The sequence below is a fragment of the Triturus cristatus genome, chromosome 3_1 (genome assembly GCF_964204655.1).
Source record: "Triturus cristatus chromosome 3_1, aTriCri1.1, whole genome shotgun sequence".
In the NCBI taxonomy this organism is placed as follows: Eukaryota; Metazoa; Chordata; class Amphibia; order Caudata; family Salamandridae; genus Triturus; species Triturus cristatus.
Genome location: NC_140583.1, coordinates 921475338 through 921494771, shown reverse-complemented (window position 1 = coordinate 921494771; position 19434 = coordinate 921475338). Strand labels below are relative to the sequence as shown.

The 19434-nt window shown below is 46.9% G+C and overlaps 1 protein-coding gene across 4 annotated transcripts in view; it reads left to right on the top strand.

Moving 5' to 3' along the window:
* Positions 1 to 19434, top strand: part of PKP4 (plakophilin 4) — a 693496-nt gene that overhangs the window by 124309 nt on the left and 549753 nt on the right. For all 4 annotated transcript variants that reach the window (XM_085645508.1, XM_085645509.1, XM_085645506.1 and 1 more), the window contains exon 2: positions 11824 to 11900. The gene's annotated coding sequence lies outside the window, so the exon portion shown is untranslated. The remainder of the gene's footprint in view (positions 1 to 11823; positions 11901 to 19434) is intronic.

The following is a 19434-nucleotide window of genomic DNA, read 5'->3' as shown; positions in this document are numbered from 1 at the left end:
CACGGCAGCCTGTCCCGTCTGCAGTTTCTTCGTGACAGGATGCTTGATTACTATGGTGTCCTGCCGTTGGCGACTTTGAGCCTGGCATATGGATTATCCTTCCGGTATTCCTACTTCACCTGCGTGCAACCTGTCTTCCACTGCCTAGATTGTCCTTTTGAATGGCCTATGGATTTGTGTTTAACCAACATGGTGTCTCCGGACCCGGATTTTGATGCCCTTAGTGTCTCATGAGTCTGCCTGTTCTGGTGTTCGGATTATGGCCTGCGGTGCGGCACATGGAATCCTGGGTAATTGGGACATCGTGAGAGCAGCATATGACTTCTTGAATATGAGTTACTTGGAAGTACACGCTGGTTGCCCTCTGATGGTGCTAGAGGCTCCGCTGATAGAAGAACACGTATGTTCCTTTTCTTTACTTAACTGGATGGCTGAAACCTTCAGTGGCCGTGCCAATGATTTTCTGCTGGAAGCAGTGGCCACATATGCTGCATATACTTTTATGGATTAAGTGAACTTTCGTCCACAGTGTTTTCCTCACGTGTCTTGAACTGGCCCTGTACGTCTGCACTTCTGCCCGGTGAGGCGTTTTTTTTTCTCATTTTTTCACCTCCCCAATTCAAGTTTGAATTTTTTTTGTTTTTCCTCTCTATTTTTGAGGTTTTTTCCTGTTGGAACTTTGCCTGAACTGACCAGTTCTTTTTTCAATTGGATACGCCTTGTTCTGCTCTGTCGCGCTTGAACTCTGCGTTCTCTCTTTTCTTGCATACTAAGTAGTGCTTCGATCAAGGGGGCATGTAGTAAGGACTCCCTTAATACGTACATACATTGTTAAGTTAGCATAACCACGTTAGAAGTTAGAAAGCCATCTTGCTGCTTTTGCGCACGACACTGCATTTACATGTTATTGCTTAAACGAACTGCTGACTCGAGTTTTGCCTCACACGAGAGCAATCTGTTGTTACCATCCCGAGCTCTGCGAAGCGACCTTGGTCTGCACACGATGTGACAAACAGTCTGAGTTGTTAGACAATGCATGTTTTCCACTCTAGGTTGATCGACTCACTATTTAGTCATAACACACGAGCAGCTGCACACACCTGAAAGTTGGTGCTTTTAATATCACGGTCATCATGTTTATTGTTCAGACCGAAGACGAGCCTTCCTGCGAGAAGTCTCCTGATGCTCCTGTGATGTGATTTCACTAAGCTGATCTTTGAGGTATGGGGTCCCCTATTCAAGCCTAAGAGACCTTCTGTTAGACTAATAATAATATTAGCTTCTTAGTAAAGGGAAAGTGGTAGTATCCACTGTCATTATATAACATGATCACCCCTTTTATATTCTATGGAATTGTAACTATGTTAATGGTTTTGATTTTAATCATTTGTCTGCTTGTATTAGCCAAAGTACTGCATCTTAGGACACGTGGTCTATAAAAATAAACTCTTTTTATTTTCACCGTGTCTCTGTTGATTATTGTTGTGGACTGATGTGAGAATAATATACGAACAGGTATTTCCGATTCCCACCATTCCTGAGTATGTACTGAGTCGCGTGTTCTGGGTTGTCTTTTCATTGGGACCGCCGAGCTAAATCTCGGATAACGAATGGGACACTTATGCTAGCCGGATACTGGGTTCTGGGTTCTGAGGTGAGTTTCTGGTACACCACAACTTACTGAGGTCCTGGGGTTCTACGCATAGTTCTGTGTATAAGCAGAATCCCTGCAACAATATATATATAATACACACATACATTTGGGAGATCATCAGCTATAATTAAAGCCTGAGCTCTCAACACTATTGCCATTGTAACCCACATAGTTTTGCATCATGCTGGATCCATTCCACCAGGGGTTTTATTGTTAAGGAGAAAAGAAGAGGTAACCCCTGTCTGGTGCCTCGCTATATGTTGGAAATTACTCCACTCCCACACCGGAAAGGGTGGTGGTAACGGGGTCTCTCCAGACATACACAGTGGTAGCTTGGCTCGAGTGGTCAGGAATCAGGCACCGTGCTAAGCATACGTCATACCCATACAATAACCATGCGTGCATCCGTTCCAAAAACGACTCTACACTGTAAAAATTATGAAAATATCTTGCTTTATCTTCTTTTTCTCTTAGTTGCTGATTAGATAAATAATAACACAATCACAATATACAAGGCTTTTTAAATAGTGCAGGTCAAATAAATACTGGCTTAATGATTCAATAAATAGGGGTGATCATAAATAATTAAGGCATAAATATAGTGCAATACATACAGGCAATTAAATATTCTGAGGCAATAAATACTGTAAACCGATAAATATTGTGCGACAATAAATACTGTGGAACAATAAATACAGTGGAGCAATAAATAGGTTAAATACAATAAATACAGTGCTCTCAATAAATAATTAAAAGCTGACAGTGACACTTAAAGAATCAGATCACATTTGAGATTACTATGGGCTGATTTGGCCCAGGCACAGCTTGTAGTTATGTGGATGGCTTGAGGGTGTCTACTCCCTGGCTTGGACAAGGCTGAGGCCTAAACTGAGGTAGATCAAGGAGGGAATACTAGAGACCTGGCTCTCTCACTCTACACAACCCCTCTGAATTAGTCTCAGCTCACCCCTGGCACAGTCAAGCTGGTTCCAGCACCTCTCTAACCCCTAGAGTAGTCTCTTAGGATTCCACAGGGCCTTAGGCGCCCTCTATTCCACTTACTGCCCTTTTTCTGAAGCTCCGACGCCGCTGGAGTCGTGTCGACGCCGTGAGGCGGTTCCGGTTCGATGTCGGCGGCCTCGGCACAATGTCAGTTCTTGACGACGCCGGTAGGCGGTTCCGGATCGATGTCGGCGGCCTCGGCTCGATCTCGACCTCCGATTCGATGGCGTCGGGCAGTCTTGGCTCGATGTCGACTTCGGGCGGCTCCGGTCCGATGGCGACCTCAGTTTCGATGTCGTCGGCCGGCCTTGGCTCGATGTCGACTTCTGGCGGCTCCGGAGTGCGATCCCCACTCCCGACCTCCGGTGCTCCTCTCCACAGGTTTCCGGCGACTCCGGAGTGCGACCTCCACTCCCGACCTCCGGCACGATTCTCTCAGGGTTCCGGCGACTCCGGAGTGCGATCTCCACTCCCGACCTCCGGCACACTTCACCTCGGTCTCCGGCGACTCCGGAGGGCGGACTTCACTCCCCCGTTGACGCCGCTCACTCGACCTTGGGGGACTTCCTCCTCGACCTCTGGGACTCCTCATGACCTCCGTCGGTGCCCTTTCTCGATCTCTGGCGGCTCCGGGTACAACGTCTGCTTTTCCAGTCAGCGCCGCTTCTCCACCTCGGGCTCCAGGTCTCCAGGCTACTCGACGTCCGGCTCCAGGGAAACCAGTAAACAGGTCAGGTACTTGCTTCCTTGACTTCTAAGGCCTGTTCCTGCTGTCCAGGTCCTTAAGATGGTTCTTCTTGCTTCTTCCCACACAGGGCTCCAGGCTGGGCTCAGTCAGTAGGGACTAGTATCAAGGGTGGGTTTATGGACCCCACTCCAGGCACAAGTTTCCACCCCTGCTGCTTCACTCCTTCCTCCTTCAGGTTTCTGCTGCTCACTCTTCACCAGTCAGGTGCCAACTGCCAGCTCCAACTGCCAACTCTCTGTCTTAGCTTCCCAACATTCTAAACCGCCTCCAACTGTCACAGGGCTCCAGAATGCTGCAGAAGGTTCTAGTAGGTTCCAGTGGGTGCTGGTGATGTCACAGGTGGCCACCATTTTGTGCTCCAGGCCCTCAGATAGAAGTTTCAGGGGTAGATAAAATGGCTCCCTGAATCCGCAGCAACACTAAAAAGTCTGGTGGTTCCCAAAAAGGAAAAATTCAAACCGGGTTTGAGGCAAAAGTGGGACAAAATAAATAATGATGAGGAGGGACCACCCAAAGGGCCGACAGGTCTAACACGCGTCCCCCCCCAGCTGAAAGTGGGGAGAGCTACCCAACCCCTTGGGAGTTCTCATCACTAAGGCGGAAATACCTTGAGAGACCGTCTGCATTGGCGTGGTCCACTCCAGGCCGATGTTCCACCTGAAAGTCCATTCCCTGTAGGGAAATAGACCACCTCAACAACTTGGGATTCTCCCCCTTCATCTGCATCAGCCAACGAAGGGGTCTGTGGTCGGTCTGAACCAGGAAGTGCGAGCCAAACAGGTATGGCTGCAACTTCTTCAGAGCCCATACCACTGCAAAGGCTTCACGCTCTATTGCACTCCACTTCTGTTCCCTGGGAAGTAGTCTCCGGGATAGGAAGACCACGGGTTGATCCAGACCCTCTTCGTTGAGTTGCGATAACACTGCCCCAATGCCATGTTCTGATGCATCCGTCTGGACAATGAACTCCTTGGAAAAGTCTGGGGCCCTTAAGACCGGGGCCTCGCACATGGCTTTCTTCAGTCTCACAAAGGCCTGCTGACAAGCCTCCGTCCAGACTACCCGTCGAGGTTGTTTCTTGGACGTGAGCTCCGTGAGGGGGGCTACAATGGTACCGTACCCCTTCACGAAGCGGCGGTAATATCCCGTGAGGCCCAGAAAAGCTCGGACCTCAGTCTGTGTCTTGGGGGGTTCCCAGGCCATGATGGCCTCGATCTTCTCCTGGAGGGGTTGCACCGCTCCCCTACCCACCAAGTGTCCAAGGTACACTACCGACCCCTGCCCGATCTGGCACTTGCTGGCCTTGATCGTCAATCCAGCTTGTCTCAGGGCCTGGAGAACAGCTTGCAGGTGACGCAAGTGATCCTCCCAGCTGTTACTGAAGACGGCTATGTCATCCAGATAAGCAGCAGAGAAACTCTCCATTCCGGTGAGGATCTGGTTTACCAGGCGCTGAAACGTGGCAGGTGCGTTCTTGAGCCCAAAGGGCATCACACAGAACTGGTAGTGGCCATTGGGCGTGGAGAAGGCTGACCTTTTCCTTGCTCCATCAGTCAAAGAGATCTGCCAGTACCCAGAAGTAAGGTCAAAGGTACTTAGATATTGGGCAGCTCCCAGCCGGTCAATCAATTCATCCGCCCTAGGGATCGGATGAGCATCAGTTTTGGTCACTGAATTCAGTCCCCGGTAGTCCACACAGAACCTCAGTTCCGGTTGGGCACCCGGTGGTGCAGCTTTTGGTACTAGTACCACCGGACTGGACCAGGGGCTGCTAGAAGGTTCGATCACTCCTAGCTCCAGCATCTTAGTGACTTCACTGTTAATGCTGGCCTTCACCTTGTCTGACATCCGGTAGATCTTGGACTTCACAGGTGGGCTGTCTCCTGTGTCCACGTCATGGACGCACAGGTGAGTCCTACCCGGGACAAGGGAGAACAACGAAGAGTACTGCCCCAGGACCTGGCGACAGTCCTCCTGCTGTTCAGGAGTTAGAGATGGGGAGAGACTCACTCCCTCCACCGACCCATCCTTCTCTTGAGACGCAAACAAATCGGGGAGAGGCTCGCTTTCCGCGTCCTCTGCTCCGTCAGTCACCATCATCAAGATGACTTCGGGCCTCTCGTGGTGGGGTTTGAGGCGGTTGGCGTGCAGCACCCGTAGGGGCTGACGAGGGGTCTTCAGGTCCGCCAAGTAGGTAGCCTTACCCTTCTTCTCCAACACCTCAAAGGGTCATGACCAGCGATCCTGGAGGGCGCTAAGCTCTCCTGGTTCGATCACCCACACCTTCTGGCCAGGCTCCAACTCCACCGGGTGAGCATTGTGGTCATACCACGCCTTCATCACTGCTTGGCTGGCTTCCAAGTTGTCAGAAGCTTGCTTCCACAACTTAGCCATTTGGCTCCGGAAGGCCAGCATGTAGCTCACCACATCCTGGGGAAGCTTTCTGGGAGTTCTTTCCCATCCGTCTCTCACCAGGTTGAGAGGTCCACGTACAGGGTGCCCATACAGAAGCTCGAAGGGGCTGAAGCCCACTCCCTTCTGTGGCACTTCCCTGTAGGAAAAGAGTAAACAGGGTAGGAGGACGTCCCATTTCCTCCGCAGGCTTTCAGGCAGACTTCTGATCATGCCCTTCAAGGTTTTGTTAAACCTCTCCACCAGACCATTGGTCTGGGGGTGGTAAGGAGTGGTGAACCGGTATGTCACTCCACACTCCTTCCACATCGCCCGCATGTACGCTGACCTGAAGTTGGTCCCCCTGTCGGACACAACTTCCTTGGGAAAACCCACTCGGGTAAAGATTCCCATCAGGGCCCTAGCCACAACAGGTGCTGTTATGGTCCTCAGAGGTATTGCCTCTGGGTACCGTGTGGCATGATCCACCAGAACCAGGATAAACCTGTGACCAGCTGATGTTGGCGGATCTAACGGACCCACAATGTCGATGCCCACCCTTTCAAAGGGGGGTGCTAACGACAGGAAGTGGTTCCAGGGGAGTTTTCAGCTTCACCCCTGTTTTCCCACTGGCTTGGCAAGACACACATGTCCGGCAGTAGGTATCGGACGACACTTTCATTTGAGGCCAATAAAAGTGTGGGACAAGACGGGCGAAGGTCTTGTCTTGCCCCAGGTGTCCTGCCAATGGTATCTCGTGAGCCAACTCCAGTAGGAAGGCTCGATAACGTTGAGGGACTACCAAGGCTCGTGACGATCCGTGTAGGGGTGCCTTGGGTTCACTGTAGAGGAGGCCATCCTCCCAGTAAACACTAGTTCCCTTCAACGTTCCCTGCTGCCTGGGCTTCGGCCTGTCGCCTCAGCCCCTCAAGGGTAGGGCACTCCCTCTGGCCCTGGCAGAATTCCTCCCTGGACGGGCCTCCCTCCACGTGCCACTCGGCCGGGATGGGTAGGTCCTCCAGGTTGGTAACGTCCCCCACCGCAGACTCCTGGTCCACCACCTCCGGTGGCCTATCCGTCCTACGGGGTGCGGACGCCGAGGCAGGCTCCTCCTGTCCTCGGTTCTTCCCTTGACTGGCAGCTGGCTGGGCCTTTGTTCCAGGCTCCAGCCGAAATGAACTCTCTCTCCGGGTAGTCGCGGACCTTGTGCTAACACAGGCCCAGTCAGGTGTACCCAGCATCTCAGTGTGAGTCCGGTATTCCACCTCCTTCCAAGCGTTGTGCTCCATGTCATTCCCCAGCAGACAATCGACTGGCACGGCAGGGCTTACGGCAACTCGAAGTGAACCTGCAGCCCCCCCCCATTCAAAGGGAACCTCGGCCACGGGATAGTGGCCTGTTCTGCCGTCAGCCATCGCGGCTGGGTGGAGTACATCGGGAATTACCTGCTCTGGAGACACCAGTTGGCTACGCACCATAGTCATACTGGCTCCTGTGTCTCTCAGAGCCTCCCCTCTTTGGCCGTTGATGGTGACCCACTGCCCATACTTTACAGTATTTGCGGGCACCTGGATCTTAGGAACCATCTCCCGTTCTCCCAGGGACACTAAGGTGACACCCGCCCACTCCCTTCCCTTAATTAAAGGCATCTCCTCCCCGAGCACTACACTAGCTACTCCGGGGGTCTTTCCTCCAATGGGAGGGGGTGGTCGTTTCAGGCACTTCGGATCTCCTTTATAGTGTCCAACGCCACCGCACTCGTAGCAATGGACAACCCTTGGCTGCTGACTCTGGCCAGGATTAGGGTTTCTGGGTGGGTTAGCCCTAGGGGTGAATCCTGTTCCCTTCCCTTGGAAGTTATTTTGGGGGCCTTTGGAGAACTCCTTTTTCTTTTCCCCGCCCTCTTTCTTCTGGGGGGCGCCCTGTCCGGCTTTTTGAGTATCCCCTCCAGTCCCCCTTGTGGACACCCGGGTACTAGCCCAAATGTCCGCCTCCTCAGCAAGCTTCCGGGGACTGGTCAGCTTGCTATCCACCAGGTGTTGACGCAGTTCAGGGAAACATTTCTCAAGCAGGTGTTCCTTCAGTACTAGGTCAAACAACCCCTCGTAGTTCCTCACTTCACTGCCCTGAATCCAACCCTCTAGTGCCTTCTTTGCATAGTCCAGGAAGTCCACCCAATTCTGTGTGCCCAGTTTGTGACTACCCCTGAACTTCTGTCTGTACTTTTCGGGTGTTAGTCCAAACTTTCTTATGAGCGCCAGTTTCATGGTGGGGTAGTGGGTCTGCTCATCCTCCTCGAGGGCCAATAATGCATCCCTACCAGCTGGAGGCATGTACTTGTACAATCCCCCTCCCCAGTACTTCTCTGGAACCCCATGGGCCCTTAACGAGACCTCATAGGCCGCTAGCCACTTGGCGATATCGTCACCCACCCCATAGCTAGCTACTATGTCCTTTGGCAGGTAGGGTTTGGGTTCCCTGGTGTACTCTCGTTCTTCGCTGCCACCGTTAGGTACAGGGTGTGCCCCGATTCTCAGGATCTGAAGATCTATCTCTTTCAGCCTTATCTCATGAGCCATCCTCTGTTCCTCCTTCTCTTTCTCCAGCCTTGCTAAGTCCCATGTGAGCTGTCTTTTCTCCCTCCGGTCTGTTAACTCCACTTCAGACAAGCCACCGCTAGAGGCACTGCTGCCCTTCCTGGAAAGTGTCCTGGGCCCCGCTGACAGGTTCCCCACCTCAGGTTGCTACAAACCAGCTCCCTCACTGTCGGGCTCTCTATCCCTGTCCTCCTCCTCAGCCTTGCTTTCTCGGCGTGCCTCCCCCCAAGCCCTTAAGCTGGTTTGGAGTGCACCCTTCTTTGCTCCTGGGGGACAGTACACCCCCTCCCGCTGGCAAAACTCCCTGAGTTGGGCAACGGTGTACGTTTCTAAATTCTCCAGTACAAACTCCATCTTGCCCACTCAGGTCAGAGGACAGTTATTTGCAGTAACAATGCAGGGGGGTACCTTATATAATACCTCCTCCCACCACCAGAGTAAATTTGGAAAAAACAAAAACCCACAATTAGGAAGGCCGCTTTGAGAAGACTCCCGGTGTAGGCCTATGGACTACCCACAGTTATTGTTGAGTATACGTAGGCACAGCTCTATCCCACCACTGAACACCAATTAATGTTGGAAATTACTCCACTCCCACACCGGAAAGGGTGGTGGTAACGGGGTCTCTCCAGACATACACAGTGGTAGCTTGGCTCGAGTGGTCAGGAATCAGGCACCGTGCTAAGCATACGTCATACCCATACAATAACCATGCGTGCATCCGTTCCAAAAACGACTCTACACCGTAAAAATTATGAAAATATCTTGCTTTATCTTCTTTTTCTCTTAGTTGCTGATTAGATAAATAATAACACAATCACAATATACAAGGCTTTTTAAATAGTGCAGGTCAAATAAATACTGGCTTAATGATTCAATAAATAGGGGTGATCATAAATAATTAAGGCATAAATATAGTGCAATACATACAGGCAATTAAATATTCTGAGGCAATAAATACTGTAAACCGATAAATATTGTGCGACAATAAATACTGTGGAACAATAAATACAGTGGAGCAATAAATAGGTTAAATACAATAAATACAGTGCTCTCAATAAATAATTAAAAGCTGACAGTGACACTTAAAGAATCAGATCACATTTGAGATTACTATGGGCTGATTTGGCCCAGGCACAGCTTGTAGTTATGTGGATGGCTTGAGGGTGTCTACTCCCTGGCTTGGACAAGGCTGAGGCCTAAACTGAGGTAGATCAAGGAGGGAATACTAGAGACCTGGCTCTCTCACTCTACACAACCCCTCTGAATTAGTCTCAGCTCACCCCTGGCACAGTCAAGCTGGTTCCAGCACCTCTCTAACCCCTAGAGTAGTCTCTTAGGATTCCACAGGGCCTTAGGCGCCCTCTATTCCACTTACTGCCCTTTTTCTGAAGCTCCGACGCCGCTGGAGTCGTGTCGACGCCGTGAGGCGGTTCCGGTTCGATGTCGGCGGCCTCGGCACAATGTCAGTTCTTGACGACGCCGGTAGGCGGTTCCGGATCGATGTCGGCGGCCTCGGCTCGATCTCGACCTCCGATTCGATGGCGTCGGGCAGTCTTGGCTCGATGTCGACTTCGGGCGGCTCCGGTCCGATGGCGACCTCAGTTTCGATGTCGTCGGCCGGCCTTGGCTCGATGTCGACTTCTGGCGGCTCCGGAGTGCGACCTCCACTCCCGACCTCCGGCACGATTCTCTCAGGTTCCGGCGACTCCGGAGTGCGATCTCCACTCCCGACCTCCGGCACACTTCACCTCGGTCTCCGGCGACTCCGGAGGGCGGACTTCACTCCCCCGTTGACGCCGCTCACTCGACCTTGGGGGACTTCCTCCTCGACCTCTGGGACTCCTCACGACCTCCGTCGGTGCCCTTTCTCGATCTCTGGCGGCTCCGGGTACAACGTCTGTGTGAGGAGGGAATGCTCTGACCCAGTAAATGGGGTTCATATGTTCCACAAAGGGCGGAGTCATTGCTGCATACAGGGATTCATAATACCATGTGAACTCTTGAGCAATGATCATTTATATTCATGGCAATTTCAACTGCTAGTAAAACTGCTCAAGTTATTTTGAAACTCTTGTCTGAAGATACTCCATGTATTTGAGGAACTCCGCTTGGATAGTCTCTCATCACTGTTTAGTCCACTTTGTGTTTTGTCTCATTTTGGAATGAGACTGATGCGTCGTTTCTTGTGACTATTTATTTACAACAGACCTGTTCCTCTTTATGTTGTACATATTATGGATTGTGTTAAACTATTATAATCTAGCCATTGTTACAATGAAATATCCTAATTTGCAATGACTGTCCTATCATAGATTGTAATTATTGTTAACCGTGTAGCGACAACATATGGGAACAACCGCCATGTGATTTTATTCTATAACTGACTTTGTGTCATCCAAGGGTCTAATTTCTGAGTGTTCCTGAGGTTCCCTTAGAAGGATATCACAAGGATACATATGAGAGAATTATGCATCATTGCCATAGCATCACAGTTGAGTTTGGGGTGAGTATCTGTGGCATAACTGATGTAGGACAAAGTTTTGTGCCTCTCGTGGAAGGTCATGAGAAAGAAGGGGCCTTGACATTCTATCTGGCTGAATCTTATACTCCTGCAAGTAAGCTTGACTCTTGAACATTTCGTAGGCCAATTTAAAGATTTTCAGAGATGTGGTGGGCACAGCCTTCAATCGCATATGGCTGCCATTTGCATTCAGCGCAGTACAACCTCAAATAAATGAAGCTCTTAACATGATTCATCTAATCGTTTTTGTACGAGTTGTTTTTTATTATAATAGCCACTCTTAGCCTTTATAACAACATTGGTAAATACTTTTCTTTACCTAACTACTGATCTTTTTGCCTTGTGCTTGTTACTAATGGGCCTTGTTTTTCCCTGAGTGACAAAGCTGAGAGTTTTTCAAGTGTTTCAATAGACTTATCAAATTATATAGCTTTAAGACCACCTAAGTCCAGCCCACAAGGATGAGCAAGAATGGCATACCTAAGATATGTGTTGGCTTGTGGTGCAAAGTGCAGTTGAAGTTCGTGTCCTCTTTCATTCTGCTCGCTATTGCTGGTAATGCATTAAGAAATTGTGTTTTTCTCCTGAACATGGCCTCGAAAAATGTGTTAAATGGTAAACCATTTGCAAACTAAAAACTTTATATGCAAAGTATGTATTAGATTTTTTTTTGTGTGTGCAAAATGGCAAATCTTCCATCCCCTTGAGGTCTGTAAATGGGGAAACATAAAATTTGTAACCACAACACCTATTATTTACTGTGCTGACAAACACCAGACATGCCGAAGGAAGTCCCATTTTAAAGTAATTGTTTAACCTACATATATTTAAGTAGTGGACTGTTATTTCTGTACTCGTACTTCTCAGTTTATCACTGGTAACACTCTCATGGTATGTTTTATTTCAGATATCTCAAGCCACGCAAGCATACCCACTGCATATTATGGCATGCCAGGCGAGCTTGTTCTCTGCATCATTAAGAAGGTAAGACTAGAAAAAACTGATGATTAAACTTGTTTTTGTAAATAAAAAAAATAAGCTACATGTTCAGAAGCCATTTTAAATAACGATCATTATCTTTGTATAAATTGCACCTTTTTGTTAAACTCCAAGTATGTTATTCTAAATTAACATGGATATTCCTTTAAAGAATCTTTGTAACAGAGAACTTGGCAGTTTATAATATGTGGATGTGCACTTCTGTTATTTTTGTCTGGGTGGACAGTAAATTGAATGAATACTTCTTGTTGCATTTACTTTTATGCCTTCACTTGCTTGCTATTTGAGGAATGCGAACAGAAATTATTGAGCAGTGCATTGACTGTTGGGCTTAAACAGAAAATTGTGTAGGTATTGCCAGGAAACCCAGAGAGGCACAGAAGGATTGGGTGATCGGAGCAGGAAATGCGTGCGATTTGACAAGTAGTGACTAGCTGGAACATAGCTCGCGCTGGATTTTCTCTATGGGCTTGAGTAATACGTGTTTAGCATCCAACACGTGGTACTTTAGCAAATTGTGAAGGTTGAAAGGCTGACTGGTTCCTGCTAGAGTTCATACTTTGTCTTACAGATTTCTGCACAGGTGCACAACACACTTAACTAATTTACTTATAAAAAGTCGAGATCTGTGCATCTAAAGTGTGAGGTGGGTATAAAACCGTGTTCTCCAGGGTCCGTCCTGGAGGGTCGGATCCATGGCACATTTCTAAAATAACTACATTTATCTAAATGTGGATATGCTAAAACTCTGGCATGAATCTGGCCCTCCAGGATCGACATCGGAGAACCATAGTATAAGCAATGCTGCTGCCACAAGTAATTCCTGATACAGGGTTTAAAACTGAAATCTCCCTGCACTAAAATAGCATCTAGTTTGCCTGTTCCCCTGTTTTTTGTGGTTCTTTGAATTTTTTACTTCTGCTGTGAACTGTAAAGGCTGTAAAGTTATCTTTGCCTTCTCTGTATAGCCCGTAGTAGTGTAAGCCCATCCTGACATGAGCAACAGACTAAGACAATGTTCACACTAGTAATACCACCCTTCTCTGTAGTTTTAGTACAGGTCAGTCTTTCCTGTTTCTGAGGGGGATCAGCTATGAAAACTGTGGTGCAGAACAAACCAACAAACTTTCTTATTTCAACCTGCTAACGGCCTTTAATACGGATCCCAGTTCCTGTAAAATATTAACTTTTTTATTTTGACTCGCCGGTTTGTGAAATGCTGTCCACAACAATTGTATATCTAGGGTGCCGTTTGGCCTAAAACATTCAAATCTGTAACCAGCTTTCAGGTGTTTTATGTGTTGGTACTTTTGAGCCATGTGATATTGTGGGTCTAATCCATCAGGAGGGATCGAATTGGGCGGTTCTTAAGCTTTTAACTTCTGTGGACTCATTGCATGTCTGTGGTATTTCTATAGCACAAACCTAGCTAAATGACAGTGGAGCTCTGTACAGGGTGAAAGACAGTCAATGAACGATGGAAATAAAAAGGTAGCTGGTTTTTGGACTGTTAATACGGTGTGATGTAGTATTCTTTAAAGTGGTGCCTCTTCAACTCTTCCCTAAGCAATTTCTACTGTCTGAACCTCAGTTTGATACACAAGCATACATCAAACAAATACACAAATTATCAAATTTTATTTTATTCTAATCAAAATAGAAAAAAATATAAATGTTTGATTAGATTTTTGAAACTTTAAAATTTGGTTTTATTTCTAAAATAAAATACTAGACTCTAGCGCAGTGATACTCATGCGACCCTCCTGACATTTACATGCATGCCCCCAGTCAGCAGCAGCACTGGGCTGCTGTTTACTTGACTCGGCACTGATATTAAAAGGATGTCATATAAACAAGCTAGCATTTATTTAAAGGTTAATTGAAGTTAGAGAAAGGGAGTACCTCGGCTGTCCTGCATCTTGCAGCTATCTTGTAAAAATATGACAGTCTATTGACAATTCGAAAAGTACATTTCATTAACATGCAGAAGCATTTTACTTTAGTATGTCAGATTACAGGACGGGCTTACAGTGCTATGAGCTATACAGAGAAGGCTAAGATAATTTTACAGCCTCAGTTCACAGCAGAAGTTAAAAATTCAAAGAACTACAAAAAACAGACTGGGGAACAGGCAAACTAGATGGGATTTTAGTACAGGCAGACTTCTGTTTTTATAAGGATCAGACGTAGTCTGGATAAAATAGCAATTTTGCGGGGAGTTGTACGGCAAGCTGCCATTCTACGTGCTCGAAGGGTCCAAACAAGGTCTCCCACTATCGTCTCAGGAGGGTGAAAGCATCTGGTGCATTGTTGATCAGGGAACGATAGATTCAGGAAACCCCACCCTGTTCCAACTTGCCCGACTTTAGCCAGTGTACTGATACCAATTTTGTTTCACGCCTGGAAACCCTATAGTTGGGAGGTGTGCCGGAGGCGGCGACCCTTCCACAGTGGAGTGTGCTGGGTGAGTTTATCCTACTACCCCATGGATCAAAGAGCCACACAACAGGCCAGGAAGACCACCCAGGTGACCTGAGGTTTGGGGAGCTGGTCGCCATAAAGCAGGTCTGACTATTTAGGCCTAGTAGGAATAATTCTGCTCAGTACATGCGGGTCAGCCAAGCCACCGGTCAGCCAGTTATTGACCACCAGCTGTGCCGATCGATGTACGATTGTGGCAGGACTATGGCTGACCTTCAACTGTACATCGATCGGCAGCATTTGGACAAGGCTATGCGAGGAGGAAGATTTGCCCACAAGAAAGTACGGATTAAGGCAGCAAGGTCCTTGAACCACCAATCCGGTGTTGCGCCAAGGTATTTTTGAAGAATATAAAGGTAGCACAGGAGGATCACCATTTTGAAGAGGGCCACCTGTCCCAGTATGTGAAGTAGCGGGGCAGCCCAACGCTGGGGGTCCGACCTCGTACGCAAGACCAGGTGTCAGGTTTATGCTTCAGATCAGATTGTGGAGTAACAAGATGTGAATTCCCAAATATTTGAAGCTGTCGCTTAATCGATACGGAGGATTGCCAGAGCACGGTTGTGTTGTTGTGGTGAATCAGCACAAGCAATGACTACTCCTTATTCACCGTGAGCCTGAGGCTTCTTCATAGAGGCTGAGTCAACATGGACCCGTCTGGTACGGGTTGACCAAGTAGAGAAGGGTGTTGTCTGCATAATGAATAGATTCTGCCCTCCGCCCCAATCCCTGCAATTGGACGTTGCATCAAGTTAGGCAGGTGACTAGTTCCATAGAGAGTGCAAACAGCAGTGGGCACAGGGGGCACCCCTGCGGGGTCCCCCTACCAAAAGGGAAGGAGGCTGAGAGGATGCCTTTTATTAGTACTCGAGCCTGTGAGTTTGAATAGAGTAGGTCAGTGTAACTGTGGATGTAAGGGCCAAGACCTTTACGTACTTGAACCAATCGCAGGAAACTCCAGTCTATTGAATCAAAGGCTTTTTTTGAGTTCACAAGTAGGAAAACACAGGGTTCAATCATCTCGTGTGCTTGAGCAGTTACCATATGCAGTCAGCGACTACAGTCCTGGGTGCTTCAATTGTGCATAAGCCTGCATTGTTCCAGATGGACCAGGGTAGATTTAAGGCATCTGAGTCTCATGGCAAACACTTTGCCAAACATCTTCACCTTCGTGTTGACAAGGAATATGGGCCTATAGGAAGCACAATGTAGCAAAGGTAGGCCCTCCTTGGGGAGTACAAGAATCGTAGCTGTGTTGAGTTCAGGGGAAAGTGGCCAATCCTCGCCACTTCCGTGTATAGTTAGGGAGATGCTGGGAGAGGTACTCCACATCATTTATAACTTAAGACTGTGCCACATTATCGATTCTCCAAGATCGTATTTGCTGTCTTTTCCTTTTTAGGTCTCGCCTGAAGCAGCGCATGCGCTGCTCTTCTCTGGCGAGACTTTTAGTAAGGGGGCTTCAAAAAGCTGACCACACGCTTTTGCTTGTGGCCTAAAGCTTGTGGTTATGCGCACAGGCGCCATCTGGCTTTCCTCTCTTGTCATGGCTCATTAAGCGCATCGCTCGCGGGCACCCTTACAGCACGCGCACATCTCACAGCACTCGCCACCATCTGGCTTTCCTCTCTTGTCATGAGCGCACGCACATCGCACACCACTCGCCAGATGTGCCTCCTTGTTTTGCGATTTATACACATTTTCATTATTAAACACACACCTCTGTCTCGTTATTATTAGCGGCCCTTTAGCATTTTGAACTCATGTGCTCTCTCTCAAAGCCAGCGTCGTCCCCAATTGATACACCTTTTAGTCATTAAACAAACATCCACGGCGCATAATTGTTAAATAAATAGAGCGCGGCCCCAGCAAACACATCATTGCTGTGCCAGCAGTGTGATTTTGTTTTACTTTTACAAGCATGCGTGTGGCGTGTGAGCACGGCCCTTTGGCATTTTCAACTGGCGTGCTCTCACCAAAGCCAGCCTCATCCACAATTTGTACACTTTTGCGTTAATAAACAAACATTTTGGGCACGTTATTAATAAATAAATAGAGCGCGGCCCTTTTGCATTTTGAACTCGCGTGCTCTCTCTCAAAGCCAGCCTTGTCCACAATTGATACACTTTTTAGGCATTAAACATCTCCGGCGCATAATTGTGAAATAAATAGAGCGCGGCCCTTTTGCTTTTTCAACTTGCGTGCTCTCTCACCAAAGCCAGCCTCATACATGATTTAGAAACTTTTTCGTTCTTAAACAAATATTTCCGGCTTGTTATTAAAAAATAAATAGAGCGCGGGCCTTTTGCATTTTGACCTCGTATGCTATTTCCCCAAAGCCAGCCTCGTCCACAAGTAATATACTTTATCTAATTGAAGCTCATTTCCGCATTTCCCTCTGTCCCGGTTATTATTAGATTAAGCATTTACTAAACGCCAGACAACATTGCTGCTCTTTTTGTTGTAAAAATAGCTGTTTTTGTTTTGACTTCATTATTGAACATCTCTGTTTCGGTCTCTGCTTTTGACTGCTACAAACATCCTATATTGCTTTTAAAACTTCACCCATGTGTGAATCTGCAGTGACACCGCATTTGCCTCTCCTAACGCGGATACTGATCTTTACGAGGAGGAAACCATTGTCTTTATTCAGCTTCGGAATACTCCCATTTAACCACAGTTAACTGTTCGGACGTTTCACACCAGTCCAGACTGGATGGCAGCTACACTTGGGAGTCTTTTTCAAAAAAGGTGTTGATGCATTGCTAAAGGATTCCACTTCACAGCTTGACAAAATGCTACATTCTCCTTAACGTCTCTGCTTGCCATTTTTTTAACATTCTTTACATTAAGTTTTAGTTCAGCTTGAGATATAGTATGTAGTTAAAGGAGAGTATGGTGTTGCTATTTACGTATTGCGCAAACGCTTTACACATTAACTTAAGGATAAGCTCAACTGCAAGAAAACTTATTTCCATATACAATAAAAGCAAAAAAAGTTTACTTATCCAAAACAAAATCCTTAGTGCAAATACAACAACTGTTACATTGCTAAAAAATTATAAGATCCCAAAGGTGCGACCTATTGGCTTTGCCAATGCTTGTTTAAATCTTTATGTTGGTTTTCAATTTCAGGAAATAAACAGTGTTGTTGTATTCCACAGGTTACAGATATTTTGTTGTAGCCTCAGATTGTTGAGATAAACTCAAAACACTATCCTGTGCATTCACGTTAAATTTACGAGTGTCTATTACTCTGAAAGTTCCTGCTATCTCTCTCCCTGAAGTCCATGCCCTTCGAATAGCTTTTTCTTGCCTTGAAAGGAGTGCCCTAGATGTGCCTCTTGCACTTACTTGTCCATGGCCATCTTGCTATAGGCCTCCTCTCGCCTACACACATTTTTCTTGCATGTTCGTACTGTGAGTTGCGAGTGGTTCATGTGTATCTTGTTTCCCACAGAGTACTTGCAAAGGTTAATTCACTCTAACTCATCTTTTACCATCTGTCAATCATTACTGGAACAGGTCTTTTTTTTTTTTTTAGGATGTAAGCCTTCCAATAATACCATAAGGGGTAACTCTTGCATTTTCATCTTAGGAATATCAGGGAAGGAGTGAAAGTTTGTTTATTATTTTGGTTTACTAGTCAGTTAATTTTCTATTTACTTCTTTCTTGTCAGAATCCTTACGTTAACCCAATTTAACACATTTATCAATCTTCAGGCTATGTAAAAGTGGAGTGAGGATATTTTAATCACTGCAGCAGCTCATGCTTGATTGGTCCCACCCTCAATGCAGGAGACCGTCTGCAACCAAGAGATTCCATTATTGGCCCTTGTTTTGTAGTGTAGTTCCTATATCCCCGATAGGCTCTGCGCATTGGAATAATATACACTATAGTTTTGACATAGGACTGAGGTCAGTATGTCTCTATCGAGTACATTACACTTAATTACTTGTGTGTGCCAGCTAACTCAGAGATCACTAGAAACTTCTCGAATATACAAGAAGGGATTAGTTTCTGACAACCGCATAAACATGACAACTTTGTTTCCCTTAGAGTTGGAACAATCTCAGAAGCGTGGAAACAATAGATAATAGTTTCACTCAGTCAATCGTGCATGCTTCGTTTCTACAGAGTTGCACAGAAATAGAGAGACTGGTGTTTCAATAAAAATGGTTTATTGAACAGTCTTATTTCTCATGCAAGAGATATGAACTGCTACAATCGTTAGACAGGATGCGAAGTACAATACGTACAGAGTTAGCAGTAGAATAAAATAATACTGTAATAGCATGGTTTGTAGCTAGGATATATATTCATAATATACATACATAAATAACACAGGCTAAAATGTGGATACTCATCTGATGCTTCTAAATAGTTCTACCCCAGTGTACCTAACCTAAGTGCAGTATGAGGTAAGAAGTAGGTGCTGTTTTCTAAAGTATGGCTAGCTATAGTTTTAGTTTTGCCAAGAGTTGCCAAAAGTTTCTCTAAGTTTTAGTCTGCTCCATACCTTAGAATGTGTGAGGTTGGAATCTCTTTCCGGGACTCGATGTCTAACACCTCACAAGGGGAGTCAGAAACACTGGAGCTGGATTCTCTGCGAGGAGGATGACGGCGTCTGGTCAGTGCATCAGGCGGGAACTCTATCTCCTTCCGAACTTGCTGTGGCGAACCGCAAGTAGGTAGTTGAACTGGACCGTACCGGAACCGTGGTTTGCCAAGGCAAGTGCAGGTATATTTAACCTTGAATGTGTTTAGGAATGCCTGTATTGACGTAAAAGTCGGGCATCGAAACGTCATGAATGAACCCCTAAGGAATAGATGTTCATGCATACTAAATGAGTTCTTGGAGAAATCAATATCCAAGCAAGGGAAATTCCGAAAGGCTTAAGAGTCTGGTTTTCCAAGCACTCGTTGTGACGTGGATTGACGGATGTAGGAGACCATGCCTGTATTTGGGTAGCATGGACAATGCCTAAATAAGGGCTGGATTTTCTATGCCTAAATAAGGGCAATATGAATTGTACC